Raw genomic sequence first — 16566 nt, forward strand, 5'->3', positions numbered from 1 at the left:
GATCTAACCATAGCTAACAATGGAAGTTAAATATTATATTAGATCAAAGGAAGAGACTGATAAAGATGCCAAGAAGAACTATCATCACCTCCTCAAGAGCAACCAGGGATGGGTAATAAAAGATCATATCACAATAATAATTTCAATTAATAAAGATATCAGTAAATATGAGGCCTTTACAGCAAACCTTTCAAAACAAACAGACCACAAAATCAGCAAGAACAATCAAGTGGTTCAACACCCAGTTACATAAACAAATGATGGTAATGACTAACCAGGAACACCAACAGCTGCGAGGAAAGGATAGTAAACTGCTTCAATCTGCACAAGGATTGGTCGATCCATCTGTTGATTGATGTGATGTGAGTGCTGCGAGCAATATCTCTGATGAACAAGCAGATGAAGGTGCTTCAATTCAAACCTTTTATTATACCTAAAAGAATTCTCAGGTGAACTAATTATGTTACTCAGTGACTGACATTATTCACGGTCTTTTGAACAAACAGATCAGATTGTTGCTTAACTCGAATGATTATTGGCTAATTGGAAACATGCAAGCTGTAAGAGGAAAATACACTATTAAATCCACGTCAGCATTAACTCTCAACCAGAGCAAAAAGTCCCAATCACATTGACCCACCTTATTCCCAGATAATTTCACCACTTTTCCTAATCACCACATCCACTCTAATTCTGAATCTTGCCATAACTCTTACAAAAAACAGCCACACATCTCTGTGAAGAAGTTTCTCCTTCTTTCAATTATAAATCTCTTAAAATTTCACTGTCATGTAAGAAGACACAAAAAATATCACAAGACCAGAAGACTATCAAGGGCCAAAAGGGAGGGAGGAACTAAAACAATCAGTACCACGAGAAAAAAAAAGTACTGGGCAAACTAATGGAATGAAAGGTGACAAGTCCCCTGAAAGTGACAGCCTGCATTCTAGGGTCCTAAAAGTGGCTGCAGAAAAAGTAATGTCTGCTTAGTAATTTTCCAAAATACTCTAGATTCTCGAAAGTTTCCAGTGGATTAAAAAACCACAAATGGAGCACCTGTATTCAAGAAAAGAGGTAGAATGAATGCAGGACACAATTGGCCAGTTAGCATAAAATGTGTCATTGGGAAAAAGTGGAATTCATTATAAAGAACAAAGAACAGTACAGCACAGGAACAGGCCATTCGGCCCTCCAAGCCTGTGCCGATCTTGATGCCTGCCTAAACTAAAACCTTCTGCACTTCCAGGGACCGTATCCTTCTGTTCCCACCCTATTCATGTATTTGTCAAGATGCCCCTTATAGGGAAATATAGGGACAGGTGGGGATGTGGTAGGAATATGGGATTAGTATAAATGGGTGGTTGATGGTCGGCACAGACTCGGTGGGCCGAAGGGCCTGTTTCAGTGCTGTATCTCTAAACTAATCCATGGCTTTCCTCCTCACTATTTATGACAGCATGAATTTTCGTGTCATCTGCGAACTTACTGATTATGCCTTCTATATTCATGTCTAAATCATTAATGTACACTGCAACCAGCAAGGGTCCCAGCACTGAATCCTGTGGTACACCACTGGTCACAGACTTCCAATCACAAAAACAAGCCTTGGCCATCACCCTCTGCCTCCTGCCACTAAGCCAATTTTGGATCCAATTTGCCTAATTACCATGGGGTCTTACCTTCTTAATTGATCTCCCATGACTTATGAAATGCCTCACTGAAGTCCATGTAGACGACATCAACTGCTTTACCCTCATCTCCACATCTAGTCACTTCCTCAAAAAAAAGCAAATTTGTTGAACATGATCTCCCCCTGACAAAGCCATGCTGACTATCCGTGATTAATTCCTGCCTCTCCACGTGGAGATTAATCCTGTCCTCAGAATATTTTCCAATAGTTTCCCTACCACTGATGTTAGACTCACTGGCCTGTAATTACCTGCTTTATCCTTGCTACCCTTCTTGAATAATGGTACCACATTTGCTGTCCTACAGTCCTCTGGCACCTCTCCTGTGGCCAGAGAGGATTTGAAAATTTGTGTTAGAACTCCTGCAATCACCTCCCTTGCCTCACATAGCAGCCTGTGATACATCCCATCTGGGCCTCGGGATTTAGCCACTTTTAAGCCCGCTAAAACCGCTGTGCTAATTTGTTGGAGTGTATTACAATCCCCTTCCCTGATCTACATCTCCATAGTGAACACAGATGAAAAGTAGTCATTTAAAACCTCACCTACGTTGCCCCACTCCAGGCACAGATTGTCACTTTGATCCCGATTGGACCCTACTCTTTCCCTGGTTATCCTCTTGCCCTTAATATACATATGAAACGCCTTAGGATTTTCCCTTATCTTGCCCTCCAGTGTTTTTTCATGCCCCCTCTTCGGTCTCCGAATTACTTTTTTTAAGCACCCTCCTACACTTTCTATACTCCTCTAGGGCCGCCACTGTTTTCAGCTCTCTGAATCTATCATAAGCCTCTTTTTTCTTTTCTTATCCAATTCTCTATATCCCTTGACATCCAGGGTTCCCTGGACTTGTTGGTTTGACCCATCACCATTACAGGAACATGTTGGCCCTGAACTCTCACTATTTCCTTTTTAAACGACTCCCACTGGTCTGATGTAGATTTTCCTACAAGTAGCTGCTCCCAGATCCTATTTTATCATATTGAAATTGGCCTTCCCCAAATTCAGTATCTTTATTTCTGGTCTATCTTTGTCCTTTTCCACAACCACCTTAAATCTTGCAGAGATTTGGTCACTATCACTGAAATGTTCTCCCACTGACACTTCTACCACTTGTCCAGTTTCATTCCCTTCTCTTTTTGCACTTTCTATGTGCTGGCTCAAAAAGCTGTCCTGTCTGCACTTTAAGAATTCTGCCCCCTTTAAGCCTTTTGCACTAAGACTATCCCAGTTAATATTGGGGAAGTTGAAATCCCCAACTATTATTACCCTATTATTTTTACACCTGTTTGAGATTTGCCTACATATCTGCTCCTCTATCTCTTCCTGACTGTTTGGAGGCATGTAGTACACCCCGAGCAAAGTGATTTCCCCCTTTTTGTTTTAAAGTTCTATCCATAAGGCCTCATTTGAGGATCCTTCTAAGATATCATCCCTCCCTACTGCAGTAATTGACTCCTTGATCAATATTGCAATGCCACCTCCTCTTTTACACCCCCTGCCCACCTCCCGTCATGCCTGAAGATTCTATACCCTGGAATATTGAGCTGCCAGTCCTGCCCTTCCCTCAATCATAGCAATATATTAGCATGAATAGAGTTTTGGCCAATAGGAGAAAGAGAATTGGGATAAATGTGTCATTTTCAGGTGGGCAAGTTGTAAATGGTGAGCAGTGCTGAGGCCTCAACTATTTACCATCTATATGAATGACTTTGATGAAACGATTGACTATATTGCAAACAAATTTGCGAACAATACAAAGATAGGTGTGAAAACAAGTTGTTAGGAAGACACAAAGAGTTTTCAAAGGGATATAGATAGATTACGTGAGTGGACAACAATTTGGCAGGTGGAGTATAATACGGGAAAATATGAGGTTGTCCACTTTGGTGAGAAAACTAGAAAAAAACGATATTATTTAAATGGAGAGAGACTGAAGAATGTTACAACACAAAGGTTTATGGGTGTTCTCATACAAGAATCACAAACACGTTACCATGCAGATACAGCAAGTAATTAGGGAGGCAAATAGAACCTTGGCATTTACTGCAAGGAGGATGGAGTATAAAAGTTAGAAAGTCTTACTACAGCTGTACAAGGCATTGGTGAGACCACGCCTAGAATACTTTGCAGAGTTTTGTTCTCCTTATTTAAGGAGGGAATATATTGGATGCAGTTTAGAGAAGGTTCACTCGGTTGTTTACTGGGATTAAAGGATTACCTTATGAGGAAAGGCTGAGCGGATTGGCCCGATACTCATTGGCGCTTAGAAGAATGAGAGGTGATGTTTTTGAAACATATAAGATTCTCAGAGGGCTTGACAGGGTAGATGCTGAGAGGATGCATTCCCTGGTGGGGAAATCTGGAACGAGGGGGAACAGTTTCAAAATAAGTGGTCTCACATTTAAGACCCAGACGAGCAGGCATTTCTTCTCTTCGAGGGTCTTTAATCTTTGAATTCTCTAACCCAGAGAACTGTGGAGGTTAGGTCATTGAATAGATTCAAGGCCGAGCTAGACAGTTGTTTGATCTACAAGGGAGTCAAGTGTTATGGGAGGCAGGCAGGAAAGTGGAGTTAAGGCCAGTGTCAGATTAGCCATGATCTTATTGAATGATGGAGCAGACTCGAGGTACCAAATGACCTACACCTGCTCCTATTTCTTTATTTATGGGCAGTTCTATCTGTTGTCATTTTTTCTTACACCATCAACTTCTGAAAACAGACTTCTTCTATCTACCCTGCTCACTTTAGTTATAATTTTAAACACTTTGATCATATTGCCCTGTAATCTAATTCATTTCACCAAAGAGGGAGGGGGAGTGATTTTCATCGAATGTTTTAGGAACTAAAGATCCTCAGATGTGACTAATATACAACGTCAGTTTAGCCCGCACTTGAGTAAGATATGTTATCTTGGTAAAGCAGTTGAAACCAGAGCTCAGAGAGACACTCAGACCCTCATTGAGTAGCTTATTGCTGCGTAAAATGCCTGCTAACGCTCACTAAAGAGTCTATACGGCATTTTGGTAGTTAATGCTTCATGTAATGCCCTTTCCTAACAACGACTAGCTGTTTGGGAGCAAACACCACATTGATGTTGACTTCAAGAGCGACTTAAAGGGATACTCACTATGTCACGATCATTTCTGCTGTCGTTGTGAAAAAACATCTCTGGAACACCATGGGAGACACTTTGGGATGCTTTGTCAACACTGTTCCAACACTCGAGCAACATACATTCTGGGAACTCTGAGAAATTCCCCTAAAAATACTAAGTGCTACTCGGTGTTGTGTTCTCAACCACATTCGATACATTCTCGGAGTCATCCAGAGAAAGGGATTGCTCTGTCATGGGTAGATGAGTGAAGGCTCTCCTTCGGCTTGACGAGAAACGGGAGGAACACAGGATGTCAAGCAGAACAGCAGTAGCTTCTGCAAGAGAGAGTGATAGGAGGAGGTCAACGTTGTATCCTATTCTCAAGCGGTAAAGACATCCCTCCTCCTCTGGAGGTCGTCTGCCAGAGCGCCCGCATCGAAAAACCTATGCAACGCTCCCTCGCTCCCCGAGTCTTTTTGCAATGGTCGTCCCTGTACCAACCAGAACACCCCACACAGACAGACGTAGGAGTGAGGAGCCCGTATGTAGTGCTCCACCAATATTGCTGCTAACCAGGCCATGAGCAATAAACTGGTTGGTGACTCCTTAACACATTCATGCAAGTTTAAATTGCGGTCATCAGCAATTAAGACCCAAAATGTGTGTTAAATCCAGACTTTCAAGCAGGCGTGTCCTTTTAGAATCTGCCAATGTTTTCAACCTTTGGTCAAAGCAAACCCACCATCTTTCCGAGTTTTGCATCATATTTCATTTCCTCAAACCTCACCCCAGTGGATCTGCTTTACATCATCCCTTAAGCTTCAGGTGCATGAATAAAAAAAAAGTCAATTGTGGGAATAGGGTTAATTAATGATGGACAGGATAATATCACAGACAACGAATTATAAATGGCAGAAATATTAAAGAAATAATTTGTATATATACTTACCAGGGGACCAGGACAAATGGACATGGTGTTAGATGATAATATTTGAAATAAGGTAACTGCATTTGAAATAAATAAAGCTGAAATATTAAATAAACGTCTCAAAGTCAAAGACGGCAACAAACTTACTCTGAACAGTTTACATCTGTGCATTTTGGAAGAATCTAGGGAAGAGATAGCAGAGGCACAATGATATATTTTTAACAACTCATTAGAAAAAGCTGGAGTGCCAGAGGTCTGGAGGACAGCTAATGTTATACCTGTACTAAAGAAAGGAGATAGAGCACGTTCAGTGTTCTGTAGACCAGTTAGCTTAATATTGTGGTAGGTAAAATAATGGAATCCCTATTAAAAGATTAGAAGATCATTTAGAAACAAAAACATGATAATGATTATTCAGTATGGATTACAAAAGGGAAAGTCTTACTTGACCAACTTCATTGAATTTTTTGAAGAGGTAACAGAGAGACTAGACAAAGATGATACAGTAGATGTAAATTATCTGGATTTCCAAAAGGCCTTCGATCAGGGCCCACATAATAGACTATGATAAGGTCAGAGAATGCGGAGTCAGTGGACAAGTAGCAGAACAGATAGCGAGCTAACTTCAAGACAGAACAAAAAACACAGTAGTGTAAAAGAGCAGTTCTTCAGAGTGACAGAAGGTGGGAAGTGGTGTTCTCGAAGGATCAGTACCGGGGCCTCCGTTACTCACAATTTATATTAACAGTTTAGACTTTGGAGACAAAACTGCAATTTCTAAATTTACAGAAGACACAGAATTGTTAAGAGTTGGGAGCAGGATATTGAGGGTGGGGGGAGGGGGTGGGGACAGGGGCGGTGGAGAGTTAGCCAATACTGAGGAAAACTGCAACAAATCATAGGAAGATATTAATAACCTTGAAGAATTGGTAAATTACTGTCAAATGAATTTAAATATAGACAAATCTGGGTTATTTTTTTTTCAAGAAGAATAAGCAGGTTGCATATTACTGAGAAAATGTAAATGGGGGAGAAGAGAAAAGGGATCTAGGTTTACAAATATACAAATCACTAAACCTGGCGAAGCAGCTTAACAAGATTATAAAAAATAACTAATCACACTTGGGTTTATTTCTAGAGGGATGGAATTTAAAAGTTTGAATAAAGTTATGCTAAACATGTATCGATCTTTGGATGGATCAGATCTGGAGTATTACATATAACTCAGATCACCATATGATAAAGAGATACAGGCACTGGATAGGGTGCAAACAATTACAAGTATGATACAAGAAATGCAGAGTAATCCTGTCAGGAGATAATGAAAATGTTGGGTTTCTTTTCTCTTGAGAAGTGAAGGCTGACGGGTAAAATAATAGAGACCTTTAAAATTATGAAAGACTTCGATACCTAATAATAATCCTAATCAGTGGAAACACCCACAAATAAAGATTTAATGGAGAAAAGATATACCAGGATATTAACAAATTAACAAGCCGTTGTTCAGTGGAGAATACTGGCCCATTCGTCCATTGGTGCCATTGCTTCCTGCCCCGGTGGGTGTTGACTGACTTTTGTTTGTTTAAACAGCAGCTACTTTCAGCAATACCGAGGGAAGATTATACATTTTATAACAATTAAACATACATTTTAACATGCAGACGGCTTTGAGATTAAAAAAAGATTGTCAGGTTGCGTAAACAAAAGTTAATTTGATGCAATACATGCTATAATCAGTTCAAGTGCTTAAAATATTCTAATACTTTAAAATTCACTCTGTGGGTTATCCATCACAGAGAAATTTCGAAGGTAGCAAAGCTCCCAGAATAAGAGCAGAGCTAACTGATTGGTGTAACAGGGAGGAGGACGTTAGAGTTCACTGTGGGGACTGAAGTTATGGTGGTAGTGTTAGCTTGATAGTGCGATCAGAGGTAATGGTTAAGTGGGTAATAGCGTTCAATATCACAGGCCAGGATAGGTGCAACCTGTGGGATGAAGGGGTCAGAGGTCATAGCTAATAGTTTTAGCACATACCACCAAGAAAAGCAAACAGGATGATTATTGGGAGCAATTTGGATTCCAGCAAATGATGACCAAGAAACTGATAAAGAAAGGGAAAATAAAATATGAATGCAAGCTAGTGAGAAACATAAAGGCAGATTGTAAAAGTGTCCTTCGGTATGTAAAAAGGAAGCAATTAGCAAAGAAAAAGGTGGGACCATTACAGATGGAAACACAAGAATTTATATTGGAGAATAAGGAAACTAAACAATTATTTTGCGTCTGTCTTCACGGAGCAAGATACAAAAAATCTCCCAGAAATACTTGGGAACCAAGCGACCTGTGAAAATGAGGAACTGAAAGAAATTAATATTGATAACGCGGTAGTACTCGAAAAGTTAACTGGATTGAGATTGATAAATCCCCTGGACCAGATGAGCTACATCCCAGAGTGTTGAAGGTGGTGGCTATAGAGGTGGTGGATGCATTGGTGGCTATCTTTCAAAATTCTATAGGTTCTGGAAAGGTTCCTGTGGACTGAAAAGTAGCAAATGTATCCTCACTATTTAAGAAAAGGAGAGAGAAAACGGGGAAAGACAGACTGGCAATTTGACGTCAGTAGCAGGGTAAATGTTAACAACTATTGTAAAGGATGTGATACCTAGACACTTAGAAAATGATATGATTGGGCAGAGTCAACATGGATTTATGAAAGGTAAATCATGTTTGAGAAACCTGTTGGAATTTTTTGAGGATGTTTCTTGTAGCGTAGATGAAGGGGAACCAGTGGATGTGGTGTATTTGGTTTGTGAAAAGGCTTTTGATAAGGTCCCACACAGCAGGTTAGTAAATAGAAGTAGAGCACATGGGATTGATGGTAATATACTGGCATGGATTGAGAATTGGTTAACAGACAGAAAACAGAGAGTCAGAATAAACGGGTCATTCTCAGGATGGCAGGCTGTTACGAGTGGGGGGGTGGGGGGGGGTGGGTGTGGGTGTGGGGGGGTCCTCAAGGATCAGTGCTTCGGATCACATCTATTCACAATCTATGTCAATGATTTGAATGTGTGGACCAAATGTAATATTCCTAAATTTGCTGGAGGTTTCAAAGCCACTTGCACAGGCTAAGTGAATGGGTAAGAACATTGCAAATGGAATATTATGTGAATAAGTGTGAAGTTATCCACTTTGGTAGAAAGAACAGAAAGACAGAATATGTCTTAAATAGTGAGAGATGGGGAAGTGTTGATATCCAAAGGGACCTTGGTGTCCTTGTTCATGAAAGCTAGCAGACAGGTGCAGCAAGCAGTTAGGAAGAGAAATCATATGTTAGCCTTCATTGCAAGGGGATTTGAATACAGGAGTAAAAGTGTCTTGCTGCAATTGTGTATGCCTTGCTGAAACTGCACCTGGGGTATTCTGTACTATTTCCGTATCCTTATCCAGGAAAGGACATACCTGTCATAGAGGGGGCAGTACAACGGATGTTCACCAGACTAATCCCTGAGATGGCGGATTGACTTATGAGGAGAGATTGAGGAAACTGGGCGTGTATTCTCTGGAGTTTCAAATAATGAGAGGAAATGTCATTGAAACATACAAAGTTCTTACAGGGCGTGACAGGGTGGATGTTGATAGGATCTTTCCCCTGGCTGGGGATATCTAGAAGCAGGGGACATAGTCTAAGAATAAAAGATAGGCCATTTAAGACAGAGGCAAGGAGAAATTTCTTCATTTAGAGAGTGGTGAAGCTTAGGACTTCTCTATCCCAGGGGGCTGTGGAATCTCAATCATTGAGAATGTTCGAGACCGAATTTGATAGATATCTGAATACTAATGACATCAAGGCATATGGAGACAGTACGGGAAAGTGACGTTGAGGTAGATGACTAGTCATGGTCTAATTGAATGGCGGAGCAGGCTCCATGGGATGAATTGCCTATTCCTGTTCCTAAGTTCCTATGTTCCTATGATTAGCTGGACTCATAATTTGGCAGTCAACCATTTTGTCAGCATGGAAAGCTGAATCTTCATAGTGCCAGAGATATTAGATTGGTTAGATGGTTGGAGAATGGCAGAGGAAGAACTACAAATGGAAAAGAGAGTGAATAACTTGGAAATCAGGGCTTACTGTATGACTGCTGGAGTTGGAAGACAGATTGGCGAACTCGCATTTGTGCCATCTAAATTAGAAAGGTGAGTGAAAATCGATGCCAAGATGGGTATGGATGGGCAGGAATAAGCCAATCGGCTGCCCGTCTTCACCTGACTGGACATTCCTTCCCGTTGAACAGAGAAACATAGGAGCATCGGAGCAGGAGTCGACCATTCAGCCCATTGAGCTTGCCCCGTCATTCAATATGACCATGGCTGATCATCCACTTCAATGCCTTTTTCCCACACTATCCTCATATCCCCTTATGTCATTTGTATTTAGAAATCTGTCAATGTCTGCTTTAAACATACTCCATGACTGAGCTTCCACAGCCCTCTGGGGTAGAGAATTCCAAAGATTTACAACCATCTGAGTAAAGAAATTTCTCCTCATCTCTGTCCTAAGTGGCTTCCCCCTTATTTTGAAATTATTTCCCCTGGTTGTAGACTCTCCAATCATGGGAAACATCTTAGCTTCATCTACCCTGTCTGTCCCTTTAATATTTTGTAGGTTTCAATGAGATCTCCTCTCATTCTTCGAAATTCTGGAGAATACAGTCCCGGTTTCCCCAATCTCTCTTCATAGGACAGTCCTGCCATCCCAGGAACAAGTCTGGTGAACATTCACTACACTCCCTCTAGGGCAATAATATCCTTCCTAAGTAAGGGTACCAAAACTGCACACAGTACTCCAAGTGCGGTCTAACCAAGGGTCTATACAACTGAAGCAAGACTTCACTGCTCCTGTACTCAAATGGGAAATGGGAAGTGAATGGGAATGAAATTCTCCTTGCAACTATCAGGCAGAAAAAAACAAATTTTGGTCTGGTCGAAATCTAAAAATGCAATCACGTGTTTCACTGTAGCAAATGTTGTTCTTTTGAAGTAACTCAGAATATGTTACCGAAGTCTATCCATAAAGACATGCATCTTTCCAGGATTATTAAACTTATGTGCTAGACTAACAGAAAGAGGGAGAGAGAGAGAGACAGTTTAAAAAAAAGATGAAATATTATGCAAGAACTGGCGACTGATCATCTTTCAGAGGAAGGAGAGTTCGTAATTTAATTTTGTCTGTTTGCAGCTAATTTTCTGACAACCGTCATTCTCTCTCGTGGAAACTGTGGTCTCTCCAAATGCATCACTCTTTACTTGGTGGCGATGGTAGTGGCTGATCTCATGGTCCTGATATTTGAAGTAATTTTGTTTGAGATTAAATATGCTTATTTCCCATATTCATTCCTGAATTATACTCCTCTTTGGAGTCTAAATCTCACCCTACTTTTTGTTTCGATTGATTGCTCTCTGTCTGGCTAACTTTAGCATTCACCTTTGATAGATTTGTCGTTATTTGTTACCAAACGTTGCGAACAAAATATTGCACCGAGAAAACTGCAGCCACGGTTATAGCAGTGGTGTGTTTCTTATGTATTTTAGAAAATGTTCCAGTCTACTTTATATATGAACCGAGGGAAATAATTAATAATGTACCATGGTCCTGCTATGTAAAATCAAGCTTCTACACCTTACCCATATGGATCACATACTTCTGGTTGGAAACAATTTTAACTCCGTTTGCACCATTTGTGTTGGTCGTGCTGCTCAATGCCCTGACCATCAGGTATATTGTGGTGTCCAACAGAGTGAGAAGCAGACTCAGAGGAAACAAGAATGTTGAGAATCACACTGACCCAGAGATGGAGAACCGAAGGAAGTCCATCATTTTATTGCTCTTAAAATCTGGCAGTTTTATATTGTCATGGATGCTATTTTTCATATGTTTCATATGTGTTCAGTTTACAGATGTTCAACTTTTAGAAGTTAATTACAACGAATCGTTCACCATTGCAAAACAATCCGGGTATATGCTTAGGTGTTTAAGTTCTTGTGCAAACAAATTAATTTATGCAGTTTCCCAGAGCAAATTCAGAGAGGAATTGAAAAATCTGATGGAGCGTCCACTAGCTTACTTCACTAAACTAATCAAGTAAGTTTAATAACTTCATAGAACTAGAATGCAAATGCACACATCCGATGCAAACTGAAGTTGTTCAATTGATATAAACATACCAATGGAGGCTGCCATCTGGTCCGGATACAACATAAAATTGCATAGTCTCACATAGAATATAGCAGTCAGAGCCAGGTCATTCAGCCCGTGCCACCACTCGAGCCATTGGTGTCATACTGATTGAGATCGAAGATGTTTGGAGTATTATTAATTTTTGCCGATAGTCTAAGACAGCACAGCAATAGCCTACATTTATTTAGCCACTTTAACTTATTACAACTTTACAATGCAATTCGCAGGAGCATTATTAAAGCAAATGGCTCCAAGCTTTAAGGAGATATTAGGGCAGATGATGAAGAGCTTGGTCAAAGATGCAGGTTTTAAGTAATTCTTAAAGGAGGAAAGGGAGCTAGAGAGGAGGACATAATTAAAGAGAGAATTCCTCCAAAGTTCATGGCATTGGCAGCTGAAGGCACAATCTTCAATGGTGCAGTCATTAAAATTGGGGATGTTCAAGAGGCCAGAATTGGAGGAATACAGATATCTCAAAGGATTCGATGGACCGAATGGTCTCTTCTGTGCCATTATGTCTCTATAACTCTATAACTGCAGAGCTGAAGAAGATTACAGACATACAGAGGGTTGAGACCATGCAGAGATTTGAAATCAACAATGGAAATTGTAAAATCATGATATTGTTTAACTGGGAGGCAACAGATATCAGATCAGAGCAAACATATATCTATTTTTCAAAAGAGAAATAAATCAATTCTACAATCAAATGTGCATTGTTTAACTGTTCTAAAGTCAACAAGGAGTTCCCGAACATATTCTTCAACTCATATACCCTTCAGTAACACATACGGTTATCTGTTGAAACCACTGACTATTCTTTTCCATGGACTTTTTTTGGAGGGGGGGCGGGGTGGTGTTTGATGGTTTTAGTGATAATGTTACACCTGGTCCACATTGTTCCCAAGTTGCAAATTTATAATGTGTAATGTGAATTTTTAAATGTACAGCACATGGAATATTTTGGTCAAATAAAGTTTCTCAACACGTTTAAAATTTTCAACAATCCAATTAGATTGCTGCACGTCTATTCTTTCCCAAGGAAAAGGCAGCCTGCATCAACTATTCTCTAAATATAACATTGTGATACCCGAATAATCTCGTTTGCTGGACGAAGGCTGTAAATCAGTCATGTGTGATCTTTCTTTATTCACCTGTTCAATTCATTCTTTCATCATCGGACAATCCCATCCCACAGGAATCAGTCTAGTGAACATTCGTTTCACTCCCTTTAAATCAAGTATGTCCTTCCTTAGGTAAGGAGAGTAAAACTGTGCACCATACTCCAGGTATGGTCTCACCAATTCCTATACATATGTCATAAGACTTTACACCATTATGCGCCAATCCCTTTGCATTAAATGCTAACATACCCTTTGCTTTCCTAATTGTTTGCTGTGCCTTCATGTTAAACTTCTGGGTTTGTGTATTACCAAGTTATGCTGAAAACAATATTCCCCAGTTCTTCCCCATTTAAAATATACTATGTTTTTCTAAGTTTCTATCAAAGTGGGGAATTTTGCATTGCGCCACATTATGTTCCAGCTGCCACATTCCTGCTCATGCCTAAACCTGTCTTTAGCCTTTGCAAACTCTTTGCATCCTTCTCACAGCTTACATTCCCACCTAACTTTGCATCGTAAGCAAACTTGGATGCATTACACTCGATCCCCTCATCTAAATCATTGATATAATCTGTCAATAGTTGTGGTTTAAGCACTGATCCTTGTAGTTGGGTAACGATATGTTACTGGTCCAGTAATCCAGAGACTTAGAATAATGACCCAGAGACATTTGTTCAAATTTAAATTGAATTAATTAAATCAAATCTGGATACAATGCTAACATCAGTAACGTTGGTCATGAAACTACCAGATTGTCATAAAAACCCATCTGCTTTATTAATTTCCGGAAGGGAAGGAGAGCGGCCATCCTTTCCCACTCTGGCCTCCATGTGACACCTGACCCCTCTGAAAAGCCTGAGCAAGACATTCAATTGTAGCAAACTGAAACGAAGAAGTGTACTGAGAATAAAACCAGATGGACCACCGAATATCGACCGAAGCACCGGATACAGCAAAGGCACACCCAGCCCACTGGACCCTGCAGAGTCCTCCTCAGTAATATCTGGTGACTTGTGTGAAAATTGAGATAACTGTTCATAGAGTCATTTGTGCCACAGAGGGAGGCCATTTGGCCCATTGGGTCCATGCATTCTCTCCACAGAGCTATGCTGCCAGTCTCACTCCCTGGCCCGATTCCCATAGCCTTGAAAGTCTATTTCTCTCAGGTGGCCATCCAATGTCCTCTTAAGTCATTGACCATCTCCTCTTCCACCTCCCTTGTGGGCAGCGAGTTCCAAGTCATTACCAACTGCAGTGGAAAAAAAAATGCTTCTTCATATTCTTCCTGCATCGCTTGCCCAAAACCTTCAATCTGTGTCCCTTAGACATTGTACCATTTGTTAATGGGAACAGCTTTTCCTCGTCCAGCTTAACTAAACCTGTCATAATCTTGTACACTTCCATTAAATCTCCACTCAATTTCCTTTGTTCTAAGGAGACCAAAATTAGCTTTTTCAACATAACCTTGTAACTAAAATATTCCATCCCTGGAACCATTCTGTTAAATCTCCTCTGCACCCTCTCATGGTCCCTCACATTCTTCTTATAGTGTGGTTAAAAGGAACTTGATGCAATAGGGGCCTAACCAGAGTTTTATAAAGGTTCAGCATAACTTATATGCTTTTGTGTTCAATGCCTGTCTCACAGGCTAGTTAAGCAAAGGCCTGTCATTGTCATACTCACAGAATCATACCTTTCAGACAACATCCCAGGCTTCTCCATCAGCAACCCCAGCTTGGTCTTGACTCACCAGCAGGACAGAACAACCAGACCTGGCAGCAAAGTTATACAGTTGGGAGGTCGTGGCCCTGCGAGTCCTCAATGTTGACTCTGCATCTAATTCCCATGGCATTAGATCAAACATGGGCAATGAAGCTTCTGCTGATTACCAACTACCATGCTCATTTAGCAGAGGAATCAATTTTCCGTCATGCTGAACACCACATGGAAGAAGCACTGAGGGTAGCAAGGGCACAGAATGTACTCTAGGTGAGGGACTTCAATGTCCAGCAGCAAAAGTGGCACGGCTCCACGAGTGACTGAGTTCCTCGAGTCCTGAAGGTCATAGCTGCCAGACTAGACCTGCAGCAGGTAATGAGAGAACCAGCACAGGCAAAATACCTAGCTGACCTCGTCCACAACAACCTACTGTTGTATTTTCATCTGTCCGTGACAATGTTGGTTGGAGTGGACCACCGCACTGTCCTTATGGAAATAAAGTTTCATCGTCACATTGAGGACAAGATCTATTGTATTCTGTTACACTACCACTGTGCTAAAAGTGATGGACTCAGAACAGATCTAGCTGCTCAAAACTGGGCATCCATCGGCCATCAGCAGCAGAATTGGATTTCCCCACCATTTGAAACTTTGTGGACCAGCATTGCCTCATTATACCATTACTATCAAGGCAAGGGACCAACCCTGGTTCAATGATGAGTGTAGGAGAGAATGGTAGGAGCAGCACACAGCAAACTAAAAATGAGGTACCAACCTGGTGAAGCTACAACACAGGAGCTACATGCATGTATACTAAACAGCGGAAGGAGCAGCAATGTATCAGATCAAAGCTCTGCAGTTTTGCCAGATCCAATCAAAAATGGCAGTAGACAATTAAACAACTAACAGCAGGAGGATGACACTCCATGAGCACCCCTATCCTCAATTATGGCGGAGCCCAGCACGTGAGTTCAAAAAACAAGGCTGATGTATTTGCACCGATCTCTTACTGAGGTTCCCAGCATCACAGATGCCAGTCTTCCACCAATTTGATTCACTCCACATGATATCAAGAAATGGCTGAGTTCACTGGACATAGCAAAGGCTATGGGCCCAACAATATCCCAGCTGTAGTACTGAAGATTTGTTCTTCAGAACTACCTGCACCCCAGCCAAGCTAGTGCAGTATGGCTGCAACACTGGCATCTACCTGACAAAGTAGAAAATTACCCAGCGGTATTCTGTCCATTTTAAACAAACTGCCTAATTACTACACCATCAGTTTACTCTCAAGTATTATCAAGTTGTGGAAGGTGTTATCAGCAGTGTTATCAAGAGGCAGTTACTCATGAATAATGTCCGACATATCTAGGGCAGAGTCATGACACTTAAGGACAAATGGCCAGTCGCCTTGCAAGAGTCAAATACTCAACAACTATTACCCCTTAGTTAGTCATAGAATCTACTATTGCAGTAGTGATGTAAGCAGATCTGGGGCCCCTGAGGAGATGTCTACTGTAAATAGGAGTGGGGAAGAAGAGGATTTGCTAGGAACTAGGAATAGCTGGGTGAATGATGAAGGCAACCCAAACCCTGAAGAAAGACTACCATCTAATGATTCTACTCACAAACCCAGACAAGAACTCTTGAAAATTGGAACTTGGAATGGGAAGACACTTTATCAGAGTGGTAAAATAGACAACTGTATGAAAGATGTTAAGACTCAACATCAACATTGTAGGATTGGCAAAGCAAATCAGGTTATGAT

At 40.9% G+C, this 16566-nt stretch overlaps 1 pseudogene; it reads left to right on the forward strand.

Annotated features, from left to right (window-relative positions):
- The first annotated feature begins 9936 nt into the window (after positions 1–9936).
- On the forward strand, positions 9937–11863 carry LOC137361282 (probable G-protein coupled receptor 139; annotated as a pseudogene).
- Positions 11864–16566: the final 4703 nt, after the last annotated feature.

The sequence above is a fragment of the Heterodontus francisci genome, unplaced genomic scaffold (assembly GCF_036365525.1).
Source record: "Heterodontus francisci isolate sHetFra1 unplaced genomic scaffold, sHetFra1.hap1 HAP1_SCAFFOLD_932, whole genome shotgun sequence".
Classification (NCBI taxonomy): Eukaryota; Metazoa; Chordata; class Chondrichthyes; order Heterodontiformes; family Heterodontidae; genus Heterodontus; species Heterodontus francisci.